Source organism: Suncus etruscus, chromosome 8, assembly GCF_024139225.1.
Source record: "Suncus etruscus isolate mSunEtr1 chromosome 8, mSunEtr1.pri.cur, whole genome shotgun sequence".
In the NCBI taxonomy this organism is placed as follows: Eukaryota; Metazoa; Chordata; class Mammalia; order Eulipotyphla; family Soricidae; genus Suncus; species Suncus etruscus.
This window is the reverse complement of record NC_064855.1, coordinates 108,880,983-108,903,050: the sequence shown is the minus strand read 5'-3', so window position 1 is coordinate 108,903,050 and position 22,068 is coordinate 108,880,983. Positions and strand designations below refer to the sequence as shown.

General features: G+C 38.6%; 1 protein-coding gene across 1 annotated transcript in view; it reads right to left on the bottom strand.

The window, feature by feature from the left end:
- The window catches only part of GPC6 (glypican 6), a 1,177,499-nt gene that overhangs the window by 1,062,752 nt on the left and 92,679 nt on the right, over positions 1-22,068 (bottom strand). The gene's annotated exons all lie outside the window — the stretch shown is intronic.

Here is a 22,068-nt window from a genome sequence, read left to right as displayed (position 1 = left end):
AATTTTTTGCAAGTGGCTAGCCAGTTGTGCCAACACCACTTGTTGAAGAGGCTTTCTTTGCTCAATTTTGGATTTCTTGCTCCTTTATCAAAAATTAGGTGATTGTATGTCTAGAGAACATTTTCTGAGTATTCAAACCTATTCCACTTATCTGAGGCCCTGTCCTTATTCTAATACAATGCTGTATTGATAACTATTGCTCTGTAGTAAAGTTTAAAGTTGGGGAAAGTAATTCCTCCCATATTCTTTTCCCCAATGATTGCTTTAGCTATTCATGGGTGTTTATTGTTCCAAACGAATTTCAAAAGTGCCTGATCCACTTCTTTGAAAAATGTCATGGGAATTTTTACAGGGATTGCATTAAGTCTGTATAATGCCTTGGGGAGTATTGCAATTTTGATGATATTAATCCTGCCAGTCCATGAGCAGGGTATGTGTTTCCATTTCTGCATGTCCTCTCTTATTTCTTTGTATAGGTCCTTCACATTTTCAGTCAAGTTGATTCCAAGATATTTGAGTTTGTGTGGCAATATTGTGAATGGGGTTGTTTTCTTAATGTCCATTTCTTCCTTATTACTATTGGTGTATAGAAACGCCATTGATTTTTCTGTGGTAATTTTGCTGCCTGCCACTTTGCTATATGAATCTATTGTTTCTAGAAGCTTTTTGGTAGTCTTTAGGGTTTTCTAAGTAGAGTATCATGTCATCTGCAAACAGCGAGAGCTTGACTTCTTCCTTTCCTATCTGGATTCCCTTGATATCTTTTTCTTGCCTAATCGCTACAGCGAGTACTTCCAGTGCTATTTTGAATAGGAGTGGTGAAAGAGGACAGCCTTGTCTTGAGCCAGAATTTAGATGGAAGGCTTTTAGTTTTTCTCCATTGAGGATAATATTTGCCACTGGCTTGTGGTATATGGCCTTATCTATATTGAGAAAGGTTTCTTCCATTCCTATCTTGCTGAGAGTTTTGATCAAGAATGGGTATTGGACCTTATCAAATGCTTTTTCTGCATCTATTGATATGATTATGTGATTTTTATTTTTCTTGTTGTTGATGTTGTGTATTATGTTGATAGATTTATGGATGTTAAACCATCCTTGCATTCCTGGGATGAAACCTACTTGATCGTAGTTGATGTTCTTCTTAAGGAGGCATTGAATCCTATTTGCCAGGATTTTGTTGAGGATCTTTGCATCTGCATTCAACAGCGATATTGGTCTGCAATTTTCTTTTTTCGTAGCATCTGTCTGGTTTAGGTATCAAGGTGATGTTGGCTTCATAAAAGCTATTTGGAAGTGTTTCCGTTTGTTCAATTTCATGAAAGAGTCTTGCCAGGATTAGTAGTAGTTCCTCTTGAAAGGTTTGAAAGAATTCATTAGTGAATCCATCTGGGCCTGGGCTTTTGTTTTTCGGCAGACATTTGATTACCATTTTAATTTCATCAATAGTGATGGGGGTATTTAGATATGCTACATCCTCTTCATTCAACCGTGGAAGATTATAAGAGTCCAAGAATTTATCCATTTCTTCCAGGTTCTCATTTTTAGTGGTGTAGAGTTTCTCAAAGTAGTTTCAGATTACCCTTTGAATCTCTGTCATATCAGTAGTGATCTCTCCTTTTTCATTCATAATACGAGTTATCAAGTTTCTCTCTCTTTCTTTGTTAGTTTTGCCAGTGGTCTCTCAATCTTGTTTATTTTTTCAAAGAACCAACTTCTGCATTTCTTGATCTTTCGGATTATTTTTTGGGTTTCCACTTTGTTGATTTCTGCTCTCAGCTTTGTTATTTCCTTCTGTCTCCCTATTTTGGGTCCATCTGTTGAGCACTCTCTAGTTCTATTAGCTGTGTCATTAAGCTACTCAGGTAAGCCCCTTCTTCCTTCCTGATGTGTGCTTGCAAAGCTATAAATTTTCCTCTTAGTACTGCTTTTGCTGTGTCCCATAAGTTCTGACAGTTTGTGTCTTTATTGTCATTTGTTTCCAGGAACCTTTTGATTTCATCCTTGATTTCATCTCGGATCCACTGGTTATTCAGTATGAGGCTGTTTAACTTCCAGGTGTTAAAGTTTTTCTTCTGAGTCCCTTTGGAATTCACAAATAATTTCAGAGCCTTGTGGTCAGCGAAGGTAGTCTGCAAAATTTCTATCCTCTTGATATTAGGGAGGTAAGTTTTATGAGCCATCATGTAGTCTATGCTGGAGAATGTCCCATGTACATTGCAGAAGAATGTGTATCCAATTTTCTGGGGATAGAGTTTCCTATATATATCCACTAGGCCTCTTTCTTCCATTTCTCTCCTCAGGTCTAGTATATTCTTGTTGGGTTTCAGTCTGGTTGACCTATCCAGTGTTGACAAAGCCATGTTGAGGTCCCCCAGAATTATTTTGTTGTTATTGATATTATTTTTCATATTTGTCAACAATTGTATTAAGTATTTTGCTGGCCCCTTATTTGGTGCATATATGTTTAGGAGAGTGATTTCTTCCTGCTCTACATACCCCTTGATTAATATAAAATGTCCATCTTTGTCCCTTACAACCTTCCTGAGTATAAAGTTTGCATTATCTGATATTAGTATGTCCACTCCAGCTTTTTTATGGGTGTTGTTTGCTTGGATAATTTTTTTCCAGCCTTTTATTTTGAGTCTATGTTTGTTCTGACTATTCAGGTGCGTTTCTTGTAGGCAGCAGAAGGTTAGATTGAGTTTTTTGATCTATTTATCCACTCTGTGTCTCTTAACTGGTGCATTTAATCCAGTGTCATTGAGAGAAAGAATTGTCCTGGGATTTAATGCCATCTTTATATCGAAATTTGGTGTATCTTTTGGTTAGCCTTGTCTTAAATTAGGTCTTTCCATTTTTCTCTTAAGACTGGTTTTGAGTCTCTAAAGTTTCTGAGCTGTTTTTTGTCTGTGAAACCATGTTTTCTTCCTTCAAACCTGAAAGTGAGTTTTGCTGGGTACAGTATTCTAGGTGAAGCATTCATTTCATTCAGTCTTGTCACAATATCCCACCACTGCTTTCTGGCCTTGTGTGTTTCTGGTGACAGGTCTGCTGTAAATCTCAAGGATGCTTGCTTGAAGCTAATTTCCCCTTTTGGTCTTGCTGTTTTCAGAATTCTGTCTCTATCTGTGGGATTAGTCATTGTGACTAGGATGTGTCTTGGGGTGGTTTTTCTGGGGTCTCTTTTGGTTGGTACTTTTCGAGTATGCAGGATTTGATCACATATATTCTTTAGCTCTGGAAGTTTCTCTTTAATGATGTTCTTGACTATTGATTCTTCCTGGAAATTTTCTTCCTGGGTCTCTGGGACTCCAATGATTCTTAAATCGTTTCTGTGGAGCTTATCATAGACTTCTATTTTCATTTTTTGCCATTCTTTGACTAATTTTTCCATTGTCTGTTCATTTGCTTTAAGTTTCTTTTCCAATCTCTCCCGCTGTATGGAATTGTTATGTATCTCATCTTCCACAGCACCAAGTCTATTCTCAGCTTCTGATACCCTGTCCCAGAGCTTATCCATTTTGTCATTCACTTTGTTTACTGAGTTTTTTAGGCCTGTTAGTTGACATGTTATTTCAGTTTGGAGTTTTGTGATTTCTGTCTTCATATTTTCTTGGTTCTTATTAGTATTCTGTTCAACTCGATCCATGGTTTCTTTGAATTCTTTGAGCATCTTCCATATTGCTTGTCTAAAGTCCTTACATGAGAGGTTGATTAGTTGGTTGGTCATTATCTGGTCATCAAAATTGTCATCTTCATTCTCTATTTCTGATGCTGGCCTGCATTGTTTCCCTATTGTCACACTTGTATTATGGGTTTTCTACGTGTCGTGATGGTATTCATTGGCTAAATGATGTATGCAGCCACACTCCTCTGGCTCTGCTTTTTCTGAATGGGTTGACTTGCCTCCAAGGGAGGGGAGTCCTCTATGGATGAGCCTCACACAGGAACAAATCTTAGGCCCGAGCACACAGCAGAGAAGACAGTCTAGAGAGAAATTCTGGGCTTCAGTGATCCAGCAGAGTTCTTAGTGTGATTTTTTTTCTTCTTGTTGCGATGGTGTTCTTTCCTTAGAAAGAGTGCATGCCACATAGCGAAGTGGAGCAGCAGTGCTCTTCTGGAGCCTCTTTTCAGCCCACTCCCAAGAGATTCACACGGCAGGACAGTAGACAGACACACACAGGCAGCACTCACAATTTTTCACAGTCTGTTTGATTTCTGATAAATGTAATTTACAGGAAACATAGTATTTTGAGCAAAGGTAAGATTACTTTTATAAGTTTCTAAGAGACATGGCTATTCTGTTTTATTTTTCAAAAAACAGTAAAACAAGAAAAAGAATGTTAAGTAAAATTAAGTATTACTATCACCACAGGTACATCAGTGACACTTTTGATGTGTGTGGCGAGGCACACCAATGGTGCTCAGGGTGGACTCTTGACTCTGTATTCAGGGCTCACTCTAGGTGTGACTTGAGGGACCCTATGTGTACCAGAGATAAAATTGGGTTAATAGCATGCAAGGCAATTGGCAGGACCATAGCATTAGCTTAATATTAGTATTTAATCCAATATTAAGTTCCATGATACAGTTACCTACCCTGATTCTATTTGATCCTCTAATTAATATTTATATCGCTTTGATCTCAAATCATCTTTGAATTTTGGCACAAAATTCTGTGGCACACTGCAGCATCCGGGAAGAAAAATTAAGTGGTAGCCAATAAAAAGAAACAGTCATACTAAAATGAAAAAGCCAGAAAAAGTACCCCAATGTAAAAATGTCCATTTTTTAATGCAGTGTGAAAATGTTGATGAAGCTCTAAAATGTACAGCATTTACTGCCAACATAAGTATTCTTCGAAGATCGGTATATAACAAAATAAGTATTCTTTCTCAACATGTGTTTTTGGAAAGTTTTAGACTTTGACATCTGCAGATCATGAACACACTATTGTCAGTCTGGCTGGTGAAATGGTCAGAGGCAGAATTGTGTTCAAATAAACATTTTTAATATTTTTTCCTAGAGTGAAGCACTTGTTTATAGTGAACAATTAGTATAGCCACAGAGAGCTGATTTACTTAACAAATAAGATTCTTTAAGGTTTGTGCACACAGCAAAATCAATTTTTCTGAAACTAATTGGCATTTAAAACAAGACAGATTCTTGAAAAATCTCTCCCCTATCATATCCATCAACAGCAAATCCTACTAATTTTTATGTTTTACCAAAATGGCCTAATGTGTTCTGGGAGACTGCAAAGATTAACAAACTCCAAGTACTTTGGCAAAAAGAAAAGTGAATGAATTTGTCAAATCTGCTGTGAAATTGAGAGCAATTATCAATGCATGTTAGATAGGCCTTTGTTCACTTTTCCTCTGAACTAATAAGAGCAAATTATGTTGCCGGGGGAATATACCATATAGTGCAAACATAATGTCATACTGCTCTGCCGAAGGCTTGCTCAATACAGAATTAGGGCAATGGCTTTGATGGGGACCAACTAGAAGCATACTGAAGTAGAAAGTTACTTCACACATAAAATAATGACATTAATGACCTATATATTCTCTAAGGAGGGAAAAAAATCCCTTCTTCCCATGTTTGTGCCTCTATTCATTTCTACTAAGCCTAAGGGAAAGAATAAAAGACCAAACTAAGAAGAAATGTGGGTCCAAATCCTATTCATTAAATTTGTATGGGTTCTCTTTACTGCTAGGGAAAAATAAAAATCAGTATGATAGGATATTTAAGCCAACCAAGATTTGATTTACTTTACAGTTTTAGTAATCTATCCCTTCACTGTCCCTCTCCCACAATCACTCACACACACACACACACACACACACACACACACACAAATACAAAACAATTATTGAAAGACAAAAAATATACACTTTGGCAGAACCAAAAGAAGATTTTGTTTCTGAAGTTATTTCTGGGTACTGTAGGCTACATACCATGTAATCATGTGATATCACTTATTTGAACAGTTGACATTTGAATCAGAAGAAGGTAACAGTTCACCTAAATCTCTACATATGTGCATAAAATCATTAAAAACCTGTAAGTAATGAAACTGAGATACCAAGAAGATTAGAAAGGTTAGAAAACAAGATATTGAAGCTGATACAAAGTATAGAGGGATCTGAACTTGTTGCCAAATTTTCACAATCTACTTGATAAAACACTCAAGATTTTTTCCATTTCTTTTTTCATTACAGAACTTACCTGTATCTAGTATATAATGGCCTTTCACTAATAATATTGAGACACTCTATTTCTTTCCAACTAGAAGAACAATGTTAGTCTATGTATTGGTCTATCACACAATATCCATAAACTATAGACTACACAACTGGGACCAAGAGATAATTTAGAAGGTAAGGCCTTGCAAGCAGTCAACCCAGGTTCACATCCTAAAGGCGTATATGGCTTATATGGTTTTTCAGAACACAGTCAGGGTTTACTCTTAAGTAGAGTCAGGAAAAGCCACTGAACACCTCTAAATGTAGCCCCAACACCTCCTAGTCTGATTCAAAATAAAATAAGAAAGATAAAATCAAACATCCCACTGGAACTCTTGGTGTACCATTCTGGGCCCATCTTTCAGTAAATTTTCTTTATCATCACAAGGAGGAAGCAAGCAATCCCATGGTCAACAAGTATGTTTAAGGCCTGACTCTTCCAAGTCAGTGTTTTGACAACTACAGAGCATTCCCTAACTTTTACTTGATAAGGGGAAGGATGCATATTACAGAGAATAGCTCGGGGTTTGCTTTCATGCTGTTGTTTTTTTTTTTTTTTCATGGTATCCTAATTCATCCATAACTCCTGGTTCATAAAAGCACTAGAAAGTCCACCTTTATGCCTTCCTGGGGAAGTTCCTGGCAAGACTCATTCACTCAGAACTTTTACCACTTTCATCTAATCATTTATCTTTGGAAATTAGCCTGAAGGTCAATGTGGGGCTGAACTTAGGATAACAAAGCTAAAACTAGTAGAGCAATTGTTTGAGGGGGCAGAGGTGGAGAGAAGGGAGGAGAAACAAGAAAAGAGTAGAGAGGAGACAGAAGAAGCAAGGAGAGACAAGAGGTAAGAGAAGAAAAGGAGAAAGGAGTGAATATGAGAGAGGGCAGAGAGGATAAAGAGAAGAGAAGATAAAGTAGTGAGAGAGAAAAAGAGAGAAGAGAGGAAAGACAATAGGACAGAGAAGTTAGAAAGAAGAAAAGATAGAAAAGAGAAGTAGAGAGGAGGAAGTGAGAGGAGAGATGGGAAGAAAATTGTGAGGGGAGGAGAGAGGAGGTGAAGGGAAGGGAGGAAGAGAAGAAGGGAGGGGAGGGAGAGTGTGGAGAGAAGAGGAGAGGAGAGGAGAAATGAGGAGGAGGGGAGAAGGAAGGGGGAGGAAGGGGGAGGGAGAGGGGAAAAAGGAAGATAGAAGAAAGTGGAGTGAGAGACAGAGGGGAGATAAGGGCAGAGCCTGGAGCAATAATACAGTAAATAGTAAACTTGCCTTGCATGCAACCAAACATATTTCAATCCAGGGCATTTCATGTGGTTCCCTAGAACTCACCAGGTACTACTCTGAGCACAGAGACAGGATTAAGTTCAGAACACTGCCAGATGTAAATCAAAAACTTTGAAGAAAAATAAAGAAGAAAGGAGAAAATAAAGATAATGAAAGAAAGCTTTATAGGGGCCAAAGTGGTGGCACTAACTTAGGATGGACAGAGGTTCGATCCCCAGGTGTCCTATATGTATTCCCTAGCCAGGAGCAATCTCTGAGCACATAGGCGGGAGTTACCCCTGATCGATGGGTATGCCTCAAAAATAAACATAACAAAATAAAACAAAAAAAAAAATAATAAAAGAAAGCTTTGTAAAGTATACTACCATTATCCAGAGTTCACCAAGCTATTGGGGGATAGAGTCAGTGCCTTCTAAGCATTGTCCCTATGTCTTCTCTTGATAAACAACAAATGAGTGTATTCTATATGACTGACTCACCTCTTGTTTGGCGGGATGGACTATGCATCTCCAAAATACACTTGACAATGTTTGCTAAGGCATTTGCAAGTCTCAAAAAACAAGATAATAAAACTTTAAAACACATGGATTACAAAAATTGAAAAAGAAGATGATAAAATAATTTGTTTCTGATTTAGTAATTTAAACATTAAATCACCCACACATTGAGTACTTGTTTGGCAAAATATGCTTTCTCCTGGATTAGTAAGACATTAAAGAATTTACTTTAAAAACACTTTCATGGAAACTTGATGAGAACTCTTTTTTGAGGTTTCCCAAATTCTTTGATCCTCTTTATTAAAACAAAAAATCACCATGCAAGTTATTTTCTGTTGTGATATTTTTCCTTATTTAGAATCACAACGAAATAGCAGCTGAAAATTAAAATAATAAACAAACATTAGTCTGTCATAAGTTTAGCCAATAGAAAAAATATTTAAAAAATTTAAATATGTAGATTACTGAGCAAAAATCCACTGATTCATAAATATGAACCAGTGAATTCACTCGGAAAAAATTAACAATGAGCAAATAATCTTACTCTTCATTCTTGAAGTCAGAGAGAAGATCTCTCAGTACAGTATTTGAATGATGCCCAGGTAGATATAATTAGTTTCTCTGTTTAATACCAATTTGCATTGAGATTTTAAATAAGGGACTAGATATTTGCGGAACATTTGTTGGTTGTTAGTAAAACAACATTTGAAGATATGTCTAAAATCTGAAATGTTTGGCTGGGAAGATAATACAGTCAGATTAAGTATATACACTGCATCCAACCCCAGTTGCATCTTCATAACTTCCCATGTGTCAGAACATATCTGGGTACATTTGCAGGCCCTTGAGTACCCAACACTTGGCTAGGTGTTTGTTCTTCAGCAATCTAGGTTCTGGCAACACTATATCCTTGACCTTTCCATTGAATACCCACCCACCCCCAGCCAAGCCAGCCAAAAATGGGGGTAGGTGCTAGGCCTCTTGAGCATGTGCCAATTGAGAGACCCAGCAAAGATAAAGGTTGTAAGTAATAAACCAAAATGCATCTGGAAAATATTAGTAGCTGCATTTATATCATAGTAAATCATAGTACCCCAAAATACAGTAGCTGTATTCATGGTATCACTAAACCTACCCATGCCACACTCTACACACCACATAGAAACATTCTTCAACGCATGCCTGTACTTTTCACAAGTCAAAGAAGTTCAGAACTAAAAGCCATGTGGGAGTTTGGGGATCCATTTTAATTTTCATTTTATTGAGATCATCATTGCAATCCTAATCCCGCATATAAAATGTTCATCTATTCATTTAATACATTCATCATTTGCTCAGCCACTATATTAGTAACTGGATAATAAGCACTTTGTCAAAGTGGATGAAAATGTCCCTCAGGTAGGGGGTGATAGAGAAGGGAGGTGTGTGAGCAGTTTTATGTCTGTGATGAAAATAGATTTCCAGAGGAGTACCCAACCATTTCTTCTCTGAAAAGCAAGAAGTAAGAACAAACAAATCTAGGAACATCAGAAAGAGGAAAAAAATACATGATACATGTTGAATCCTGAGTAAGAGGAGGCACAAAATGGAAGAAAAAATTCCATTCCCTAGAACCTCTAATATCTCAGGAAAGAATTAACATTCTCATGAACAGTTAATGTGGAGCTAAACATGACAAGAAGGACTTTACATTAAGGAAGCACTCCCAAATGGGCTGTTTCTGTCTCCCTAGACACACATACAGTCTTTTCTATGTGCCCACAGCTTTCTTAATAGCGGAGAAGCATCTGAACTGGGCATACTTAAGAACAGGAAACAATGCTTAATTGATTTCATTTTCCATTTACCCATTTCTGCTTTGCTCCACTTGTGGCCCAATCACTCTGCTCTGGGATGGAAAGAGTGTGAATGGACATCTTCGTTGTCAAATTTGGTGTGTTTCATTCTGCAACCCTTCACCTTCTCTTTAAAACTTAATGAAAAAAGAAAAAAAAATTAACTGCAGTCCTCTGACCACAAAGCACTTTGATCTATAGTGATTTACTTAGCAACAATTCAGCTTCATTCGTATGACACTAAAAGCAGTCATCCCATAAGGCTTCCTTAATCAACTCTTCCAGCAGCTTTCAATAAAGAGATTAACTACGGGATTCTAAAAGGGCAGGCTGGTCAGTCCATTCTTATAAATTCCACATGAACCAGTCTTACAAACTATGGTGAACTTTTCTTTACCTCACTGAAGAATTCTCCGACATCTTCAGATCTCAGCAAATACCAGATGAATGCATAGTAAGCTTTTCATTCTGTTAGATATTTTGTTGCAGAACACGGCTTTAAAACCATATATGGTGGGCAACACTCAATAAAGGATAGACTTATCGTCAATAGTATCTAAATGAGCTTAATATCTAAAATAGTACAGAAAATTCATCATTGGTGAACTCTACCAACAAAATGGATTTACTGAAAGTATTAGGAATTAGGTGCTTTATAAAGTTCCAGGGAATTAATTGACTTCCTTTCATCTAAAAGCTATGCAAATATGTCACAAACCCATTTCTATCCTTAATTTGAAAGAGGGGAGGTATATTCATGTAGTTTTTAAAATTCTAATTTCCCTCATCCACATTTTTAATGTGTTTGGCATGAAATACTTCCTTATAATTTGACAGATACCACATTGGCACATTGGTATTATAAAAATAGTGGTAAAATATTCTTGGCAATATAGCAACAGCAGCATTAGTAATAACATCAACAACCAACATGAATACCCACAAGACCAAGTACATGCCCAGGGTAGGTACTGATTTTTCACTTGCACACATCAATAAATGCCTTTAACAGACCTATGAAACCATTTTTAAGTTGCAGGTATGGACAATAAGATTAAGAAAGGAGCCAGAGAAATAGCATGGAGGTGGGGCTTTTGGTTGCATGCAGAAGGACAGTGGTTTGAATCCAGGCATCCCATATGATCCCCTAAGCCTGCGAGGAGCGATTTGATTTCTGAGTGTAGAGCCAGGAGTAACCCCTGAGCGCTGCTGGGTGTGACACAAAAATCAAAACCAAAACAAACAAAAAAACCCAATCTATTCAAGGTCACTTAACTAGTAATAAATAGGGTTGAGAAGATTTGGGAGTCCAGGTCTGCCCGACTCTGTACTCTGAAGTCTCATTAGATCGCACCTCATGAGTAATGACATGTTCTTGAGCATGCAATATTGAGAAGTGCATTCCATTTACTATGCTCTTGTCCATCACACCACATATATTTTTTAATTTGGGAATATACAAAGGCATTGTTACCGAAATAACTATCATAGGTTCTTTTTCTCATTGCTCTATGGAGGTAGTGTATTCTATTTTAAAGTTGCTGCTTCTAGTATAAACTCAATGCAAATTTTAGAACTTTTCCAAAATTCCTAGAAAATTAACTTTTATGATCAATGTAGTGAGTCATCCCTAATATTCTCATATTCAGAAAGAAGGAGATTCATTAGTAATTCTGTGTGAGGCTGCTGGTCACCAGACTTATTCAGCTCCAAATCAGTGGTGGCAAGCAGAAGAGCAATGAGGTGAAAACACCACACAAAAGACTGTGGTATTGTCTGGCTTGTAGAGTTGCAGCAATTATTGAATTAAATGGTCCCATTCAGGAGTGGAAATGGGAAGTAGGAACAGAGCCAAAAAATGGATGGGTAAGTGTATATAAAGAATAAGCCACAATATGGATCAAAAGAGCAAGGTTATGGAGGAGGTAACAGAGCTCCAAAAAAGATGTAACCTACTTTATTGATGAGAGCAAGGACCTAGAAAATAGGGCCTGTCAAACTCATCTTAGATTAACTGGCTGTCCTCAAGGGAGATAAGGAAGAAAACACCTGACAGGTTTGGGAGAATTCAAAAGGAAACAATATAATCCAAGAGAAAGCATGCCCTGCATCTTAACACATCTATTGCAGTCTGCAGTGGAAGCCCTATAAAGATAGACCAAACTTCTTTCCAGCATATCCCATCATTGCAGGTTTGTGGTCTCTTTCCATTTATTTTTCTCTCAGAATTTAGAGAAGGGCCAGGTTAGCATTCAATGAACCAAGATTAAAGAGTTTGGAAAGACTTGGATGGATACAGCCAAGGCCCAGCAAGATGGACAGCAGGAACTGGAAAAGGACAGCTTTGGCAAAGTTATTTCAAGACTTTTGCCTCAGTTGCTTCATTCTAAGGATGCTGAAAATTTGATGCAAGCTCTCAAGTCCTAATTGGCCACATCTTTCATGTTAGTTACTCTGACACTCAAAAGAATTGGAAGAAAATTACAAGGATGCCAGAATTGGAAGAATAAAAAAGTATGCCAAAGTAAAGAACTTAGGAGACAGAACTAGGATAGCAGTAAAATATCAAAAATGATCAACAATTAAATGATTGGGAGATCAAAGGATGGCGCATTAGTTGGGGGTGTTGATATGAGTCTAATTTGTGAAAGGTGGGAATTAAGAGGGTGCAAAGACAATTCCAAACACAAAGAATCCAAAGAGCAAAGGTGAGATGGAGACGAAAGGTTTCAGGAGGAAATGTTAAGCCATTCTAGTTCAACTGTTTAGAGAAAAAGTTCCTGGAGAAGAAGATAATATCATTCACTGGATGGTCCTGAGAAGTCTCTGTGAAGGACTTTCCAGACAGAGCTTAGCTGTTTGAGAACACCGGGGTCAGCATGCCATGCTTAATAAAATGGACATCACAATGCAAGGGGGAAAAGAGCAAAAAAATGCTTGTAAGTGACTATGATGATCTGAGTACAGTAGCGACAAACAAGGAGGTATACAAGTCCTGGAACAACTGTCACTTACCCTGGCAGTAATTAGCAACATTACTAGGGAGTATCTAGGGTGCCCTAAGCCAATTAGAAAGGCACAGGGCGTCTGGAGCCAGAAATGATAATGCTCACAGAAGCAATGGTCTCTGGGCTAGAAGCCCAACAGATGGGCCCCACTGCAAGGAGTGAGAACACACAGGTATCAGCCAACGCACGCGGATGTGCTTAGCTTGAGCCACGGGCTATAGTTCCTTGAGTTTGCCAGCCAAATTATTCCAGGTTATGTAAATGAACTGTCTTATCTTTGCAAAACCTTGCACTGGTTTTGGAAAACTAAGCAAATTTATATTTGGGCAAGTCAAAGGCTGGCCGGGAGTGGAGAGGCTCTCTCATTATTTCACAGAAGGAAGGAACAATAAATATCAATGTTATTTATATAGCTTAAAGATAAGAATCTTTTAATAACGATGAAAAAGCCCTATGAATTTGAAAGTGCACTGTATATGCACACACATATATAAATATATATCACTAACTGCAGAGTCTATGAAGTTCCTTCTGATGTAAAGAGGAAAATGGTCTTCTAAGACATGGCATTGAAGCAACGAGACATTCTGAAGACTCGAAGCACATGTCTCCATTATCTTTCTATATGATGGTACTTCTAAGGGGATCTATCACCCCTTGAGTACCCTCAATGTCTATTTATATACAGAATAACTGGCATTCTAATTCTTTCTCTTCCCTGTAGAACATTCTTCATCTACTTCATCAACAAGCCTTCTAGTGCTGTCCCCAAAACACAATGAAATCCATCCTCTTTCCTTTGTAGTAATCATTTTCATTATGATAATCATGTCATCATCCTTTCTCTCCAAGGTCAATGGGTTTCCTATTTCATATGAGTTTTCCAGCTTATCTGAAGGTCCTTATAATCCACTGTCCACTGAGCACAAGGAATCTTCTTAAACATCTGGCAAATGACAGCCCACAGGAACTTTGTGATATGGTCTATATCTCTCCAACTACATTGCAAACTGCCAAGCTGTCAGTCTTCTGTGCCCTAAACTTTCTGATCCCTGGGGGCACTCAACTGTCTCATCTCAGGTTCTGCATGTCTGTCACCAGCTGACTACAAGCCCTGTCCCAGGCATCCTCCTTCTCAGTGCTCAGCTTCCAAGACAGTGAACCAACTCCTCACTGTCAATCATTGGCTGTAGAATTCTTCCATCAAAAATGACCTTTCCTCGTTTGTTGTATTCAAAATCACCTACCTTCCTCAAATGGAGCATAAGACCCAATATGTAGGAACTTTATCTTTCTTAGTATTATTCCCAACAGCCATTAAAAATGTTCAGGATATCTAAGAAAGAAATAATTGCTCTGGATTCATTATTAACAAGATTACATATTTTACTTATACATGGTACATTTTTTCTGAAGTGTCTAGCTTTTCCAACAGATGTTTGAAACTATACATACCTTTGAATAAATGTTCTCTTGGGGGAGGTTGGAGGGTTTCTACAAAGGACTCATGGGGCTCTCAAGTACACTTGTGGTAATACTGTGCCAAAGAAATGGATTGTGGAATTGGACTGTCTCAGCCCTTCAAGACAGAGTCAGTAAGGTCTTAACAGTGCTAGAAGATCTCCAGAGCCTTCCCCACTGTGAGGGAAAGTGCATATTTGGGGCCAGGAATTGAACTCAGGGCCAAGTGAAACTTGTGTCCTTAACACCCCGACTCCTCAAAATTACATGTGTGCATGTGTGTATGTGTGTGTGTGTGTGTGTGTGTGTGTGTGTGTGTGTGTGTGTGTAAAGAACATTTAAAACTACTTAGGGGTTATTTCAAACTCCATAATCTAGGACTCCATAATACTAGACATCACTTCTAATTGTATCATGAGGAACCATGAGGTGCAAGGAATCAAATCGAGTCATTCACATACAAAACAAATGCCTTAATACATGTAACAAAACTCTTTCACTCACTATGCTCCCTATAAAAGTGATTCTTTTTAATTTTTTTTAATTTTTGGGCCACACCCTGCTGCGATCAGGAGATACTCCTGACTCTGAGCTCAGAAATCACTCCTGGCAGGCTCAGGGAATTATATGGGATGCCAAGGATCAAAACCAGGGTTAGTCCTAGGTTGGCAGCATGCGAGGCAAAGACCCTATTGCTGTGCTATTACTCCACCCCCTAAAAGTGATTTTTCTTTTTTTTTTTTTATTATGACAATTTCTTTTTTTTCCAGTTAATCCTAAATTGTAGTGCATCTTTTATACTTTTTCTTTTTTTTTTTTAACACCACCCATCACCAGTGCAACATTCCCATCACCAATGTCCCAAGTCTCCCTCCTCCCCACCCGACCCCCGCCTGTACTCTAAACAGGTTCTCAATTTCCCTCATACATTCTCATTATTAGGACAGTTCAAAATGTAGTTATTTATCCAACTAAACTCATCACTCTTTGTGATGAGCTTCCTGAGGTGAGCTGGAACTTCCAGCTCTTTTCTCTTTTGTGTCTGAAAGTTATTATTGCAAGAATGTCTTTCATTTTTCTTAAAACCCATAAATGTGTGAGACCATTCTGCGTTTTTCTCTCTCTCTCTGACTTATTTCACTCAGCATAATAGTGATTCTTTTTAATTTTTTTAAATTTTTGGGCCACACCCTGCTGCGATCAGGAGATACTCCTGACTCTGAGCTCAGAAATCGCTCCTGGCATTTAAAGTGATTTTTCTTAACTTCAAACTTTATATAATGAGAAATAGGGAAGTTTACTGTCATAGCCTATGTTTGAATAGACACTACAGCCAGGCGTGCAGATTACTCTTAGAGGCAACTTAAGTATAGATATAATTAAAAACAGCTGAAATGAACAACAAATACATAATAGAAGAGCCTTTACTACATAAAAAACTAAGCAACTGCCCCAACACTGAACCTTATTCCATTACTGTCCACTCAATTGCCAGTTTCTCAGCCCAGAGATGATAGATTTCACACATTACACAATTACTTAAGTCACAACTACATGTCAGGCACATGATGTATATAGAATTGTAATACATAAAAAATACAAAGGTCAGATCTTTTCTGCCCAGGTCCATGGTGTGTTCATAATATAGACAATAAATAAATCACAGTCGGGGCCGGAGAGATAGCATGGAGGTAAGGCGTTTGCCTCTCATGCAGGAGGTCATCGGTTCGAATCCCGGCGTCCCATATATGGTCCTCCCGTGCCTGCCAGGAGCAATTTCTGAGCCTGGAGCCAGGAATAACCCCTGAGCACTGCCGGGTGTGACCCAAAAACCACACAAAAAAAAAAATAAAAAAATAAATCACAGTCAGAGGTGTGCCTGCAGGGGTCAATGCAATGCTAAAATTCAAAACCATGAGCACTGAATAAGCTAAAATATACTGCATGTGTGTAGAACATTTTGGTCTATATTTTCAAATATGGTGTCCATACCCATATTCAGAAGAAAAATACAAAAACCATAGTCAGTGGCAGCAGCAATGTAATGAAGAGAGACCATTTGAAATATTATAATATTCTCAATCTTTAAAAGACCATCAGATAGAATAAAAAAGATTCATTCCATGTTTTTATAAAGAGAGTTCTAGAAAATACTAAATAGGTTGAGTAGTCTTCTTGGTATAAAGAACATTTGTTCTGATGACCCCTAAAATATAATGGGCTATCCCCAAAAGGTACTGGGAAGGCTCAAAACTAATACAGTAGTTTTTAACCGTAGATAAGTCAAATCTGTAAACATCTTAAGAAATCCAATCTATCCTGGCAATGATTTTTAGTAATACATATCTGAATCTTAGAAAGTTGTAATACAACTATTAATTTCATTAAAACTTATAAAACGTTGGGGCCAGAGCAATAGCTCAGTGTTAGGGCATTTGCCTTGCATGCTGCTGACCCAGGACAGACCTGAGTTTGATCCCTGGCATCCCATATGGTCCCCCCAAGCCAGGAGCGATTTCTGAGTGCATAGCTAGGAGTAACACTGGAGCATCACCAGATGTGGCAAAAACAAAACAAAACAAAAAACTTATAAAATGTTGTTAAGAAGGAGAGTACAAAGGATTCAAAATCTACTTTATAGATAGCTCGTCCTTTACTACAATTCACTTCTGAGCATGAATCCAGCTATAGCCCCTGACACCACTATGTATGGTTCAAATCATCTATACCCAGTACAATTACTTATAATAGAAAAATTGTTAGGAACAGAAGTTATCAATGTGGTTCATAACAGGGGGCACCAGATGTTCTCCTACACAGCTCAAAGTGGCCCTGGAAACCTTCCCTACTAGGGTAGTCTTGATGATCCTTGGCTTTGTGGGATCTAAGCCACACCACATTATTGGGCCCTAGCATCAAACTGAACAACTATTGATAGGCTGAAAATGGCAAAAAGTAGTGCCTGTGTCTACTGAACACCATTTTAAAGTCCCACTGAACCAAGGAAAAAAAGATCAAAATGTCATTGGCACCAAAAGCAGATTATTAATTCCTTTTATTCTGTCCTCCCAATACCACCACTCACCAACGTAAGAGACAATGAGTGATGTTAGAACCCCTTCCCCAATCCTGTAGGTAGAGCATGCCTATCATTAATCTCATGCTTTCAGAACTATATTGGCATGGTAAAATATTGAATGATATCTAATTCCTAATGGAGTATGTAAAACGCATTAAATTCTAACATGCTTATAAAATTCAGCGAGATAATCATTCATGGACAGCCACTAATGATGGTGATTAAAGAAGATGACTTTAGTTCAAACAAGCAAATGATTAAGCTTGAGAATACAAAATGTTAAAGGGCTCTAATTAATAAAGCAGCAAATTTTTCTTCCCAGCCGACTTTCTACAACATAAATATGTGAATCATCCTTCCAGGGAGATAGATGAATGACCTTCATGTTCTAAAATTCAGCTACTAGAGAAATCACTGCTTGGAAACCAGAGTGCACTGGGAAAGGTCCTACTGGAAATGTGTCGAAAAAATGTGTGTTCAGAAACCTTAGCGCAAGTACCGATCAGGAACGAAAGGTGAGAAAATAATGAGGCTGGGGAGGGAACCCACAATTTCAGCTTTGCTGCTATGTCTCCTATATGAAATGTCGGTTTCATACAAATTTGTCAAGAAATGGTCACTGTCATGTACTCATCTCCAGTTATGTTTGGAGCAGGGGAGGACTGTCTAGAGTTTAGGGTGCTGCTTAGCATGTGGCTGAGGCTGCCCAGTTCAATACTGCTTGATTCACTGAGCATCACCTGTTAGTGACTTTATGGGCCCTTGAACACCATATGCCTTGACGTTGGGGGCCCTGAGCACTGCTGGGTGGCCAGGTAATCACAGGTATTGCATGGCCAAGTAGAATCTCAGGCTTGATCCTTTGCCTTGTACCACTTTAACAGTTGAAAATTTGTTCCAAGGGTCCTCTGAAACCTTGTTCTCATGAGCATGATTTAAAAGTCTCAAAATAAATAAACAAAATGTTCAAACAGAGTTATAATATGTTAAAGGCCCTTGTCCTGCCAGCAATAGACCCCAATTCAATCCCTGGCACCAGGTGGAGCCTTAAATAATTCTGAAAATGACTCCTGAGCACTGAGCTTAGAGAGCAACTTTTTTTTTTTTTTTTGGTTTTTGGGCCACACCCGGTGACGCTCAGGGGTTACTCCTGGCTATGCGCTCAGAAGTTGCTCCTGGCTTGGGGGACCATATGGGACGCCGGGGGATCGAACCGCGGTCCGTCTCCTAGGCTAGCGCAGGTAAGGCAGGCACCTTACCTTGAGCGCCACCGCCCGGCCCCGCAACTTTTCAAGCACCTAAAAGTACTCCCCCAAAGTAATAATTAAATTTTTTGAAAAATACCTCTACTGGGACCAGAGAGATAGCATGGAAGCAGGGTGTTTGCCTTGCATGCAGAAGGACAGTGGTTCAAATCCCGGCATCCCATATGGTACCCCGAGCCTGCCAGGAGCAATTTCTGAGCATAGAGCCAGGAGTGACCCCTGAGTGCTGCTGGGTATGACCCCAAAACAAAACAAACAAACAGAAACAAAAAAAAAAAAAAACAAAAGAAAAATACCTCTACTTAACTTTCCAGAGTTGACCAATCCTGTCATCACTCACCCATTTTATATTTATGAAACTAAGAAGTAAGCATTCAAGCTTCTCAAATCTTAGAAACAGGCACTCCCTCATATGCAATATTCTATACTAGAAAGAAAAATAAAGTCAGAAAGAAATAGTCTTTCAGGGAATACTTTGCAGAGGGGCACCATCACCAATCAAGGGCAATAATGGAAATCTTGTTGTAAATATTGTATACACTGATGCTGACAACTACAGGTATGCTTTGAGAGAGATATGAAAAATGTGGAAAGTGAGGATGAAGCTATAGCACAGTAATAGCACAGTAGGGCATTTGTCGTGCACACAGCTGAACTGAGGTTGATCTTTGGCATCTCATATGGTCCCCTGAGCCTAAGAGGAGTGATTTCTGAACACAGAGCTTGGAGTAATCCCAGGTGCCAATAGATATGGCCCCAAAAAGGGGGAAAAGGTTACATAAACTAAGCATGCCCACCCTCTCTGCCAAACATCTTTTTCACTATCAGCCTCAGAAAATGTGCTCAGAAGGATGATCTCAATTCTATGCCTCTAAAGTCCATCAACAAATCTGCTCTGTTAGCAGCAGCAAAAAACAAGGGAAGAAAGCAAAAAATACTCAGACAAAGGAACACCATTAGGTGCTACTTCCTCATGTTGCCAAGGCTGTTTATGTTTTTGATGTCCTGTAAATCAACTGGATTGACTGATCTTCGTGGAAAGCACTAACTTTTTAACCAGAATATCAGAGTGCAAATGAGGCTCTTAGTTACCCTGCTGGATGGGCTTCAACAGACGCCTGACTCTCCTAAACTGAATGTTAAATGAGAAAGTCATCTAATAAATGGGCCTGTTATAAAAATCGAATAAAATCATATCTGTCAAGCACTGCACACACAGTACTTAAGAGAATAACTACTAAGCACATGTTCATAGTGAAAAGCAAATTCACATGAAGAGCCACCCTACTGGACTTCGACGGAGTACCTGCACAATCTTGAAACCCCAGCTGCATATGGCGAGCTCATTAAAAACCTTCACCGGGCTCTCATTTTTAGCCTCTTGTTTCATCTCACAAAAGTTGTTTCTAATCGTATGCATTAAAAAAAATCAAACCAAACAAACTCCCCCCATTTCACTGCAGGTAGACTTTAGGGAGAGAGAAAATGGCCAAACATCAGCCCAAATCCACAATCCTTCAATTGAAGAATATTGCCTTCATCATTCATTGAAAAGGGATCTTGACTCAACTCATTGGCTATTGGGGATGGCTCCTGAGACCACACTGTGTGTTGAACAAACAACAACGGATGTGTGTTTTGGCATCATTAAAAGAGAAGTTAACATGTTAAATACAGCAGAAAATCTTTGCATTGAAGGAGCTTTGACAGCATGTGTCAGCCTGAACATTCTACAGCACCAGCGCAGCTTGTTAAGAGGCAATGAAAGACAGCACTATTAAGCTCGGAGTGGTGCTGAAATGGTTTCATGCAGCCCACACTCATTTTCCCTACCACCAAGTGAGGATGCCTGTCGAGAAATGCCATCGGGTACTGGGGGTCTTTGCAACTCCCCAGTACTGATTGTAATGAGGAAGACATTTCATTGCCACCTAGTAGCTCTCACAGATATTTTGATTAATACATGCACTTACATAAAAGGATTATACAGCACTTTTCCTTAACAGCACTCCTTTGATACCTTCCAAAAGGAAAGCAGAGCTTCCTACAAATAGAGAAAGAATTACATGGAATTCCATTGTTTGAAATTCAAAGGCAAGCCAGGAAGGCGGGAATGAATTAGAGCAGAATACCTTTCTGGCTTTCATAGGGCATCTTGTTCACCAATTAATTACTCCTTTTAATTGCAGCTCGATTAATTTTTTGGTGCTAAGTAAAACCCTGAACAACTACTGGGATCCATTCCAATTTGGAGGAGCAACTATGACTCAAGAAAGATTAGAGTCATAGCCATGAAAAAGATCAGCTTGAAGTAGAGTACCAAGAAAATCAGCTTCACATGGAAGAAAAGTGGTCTCACTCCAATAAGAAAGAAGTCGAAGATGTACCATGTAAACATACCCTCCCCTCTCATGATCAGGTGCTGATTATCTTTTTTTTTTTTTTTGTCTGTAGTAGTAACATAGTTTAAACACTTCCCGATAAAATTCCATAGTGGCTCCAGGGCACAGCAAGTTGGATTTAAAGAGTTGATACCATTTTATCTGCTGAACTGAGCCATTTGCTCTTCTGGCAAGGTAAAGTGATTTCAATAAAATTAGAATTTGATAGATAAGCATGAAATCTTATTATTTAGAAGAAGATTCAAAGCTGTTCCATCACCAGGTTATATTATATTACCTAAGCACATGCTGAGTGAAAAAGGCAACATGAAAAGCTCCATTCTATTCTTAACAGAATAATAACGCATATATCCTTTCATAATAGAATTGCACAATGGTCGAAAATATTTTTCTAGTGATAAAGGCACAGACCTCGTAGAAAGCAATAGCAAGCACCAAAAGAACATGTCCGCAAACACCACGGAATGTCAGTCTTATAATAGGGTAGAATTTAGAGAGTCAAATGCACACAGAGTAAAGCAAGAGGAATTGGAGTTTATTGGGCTGGGTATAGTACTAGATAGACAAGGACAAGAGACTACCACCAAAACCTGCATAAAGAAAAGCCAGACTAAGTACAGTAGGTAGAGTGTTTATCTTGAGCCAACCGGGTTCAATCCCTATCTCCCCATATGGACCATTAAGCATGACCAGGATCCCAGAATACAGTCAGGAGTAAGCCCTGTGCACTGCCAGGTGGGCCCCAAAAGAAAAAAAAACTATAAATAAAACACTGCACCAGGGAAATCTCAATTAAGGCTTTCCCATTAGATACCTGAGTGCTAATTACAGGAAAAGACTGGAAATACAATCAGGTTAGTCTCCAAATCTAGCACTACCAGCATTAAGGTGCAGAAATTCTCACTCTAAGTTTGGTTTGAAGTTCAGGAATGCTTGGGAGAGCAAAGATGTGATTTTGTATAATTTACTTGATTGTTCCAAGATTCTCTT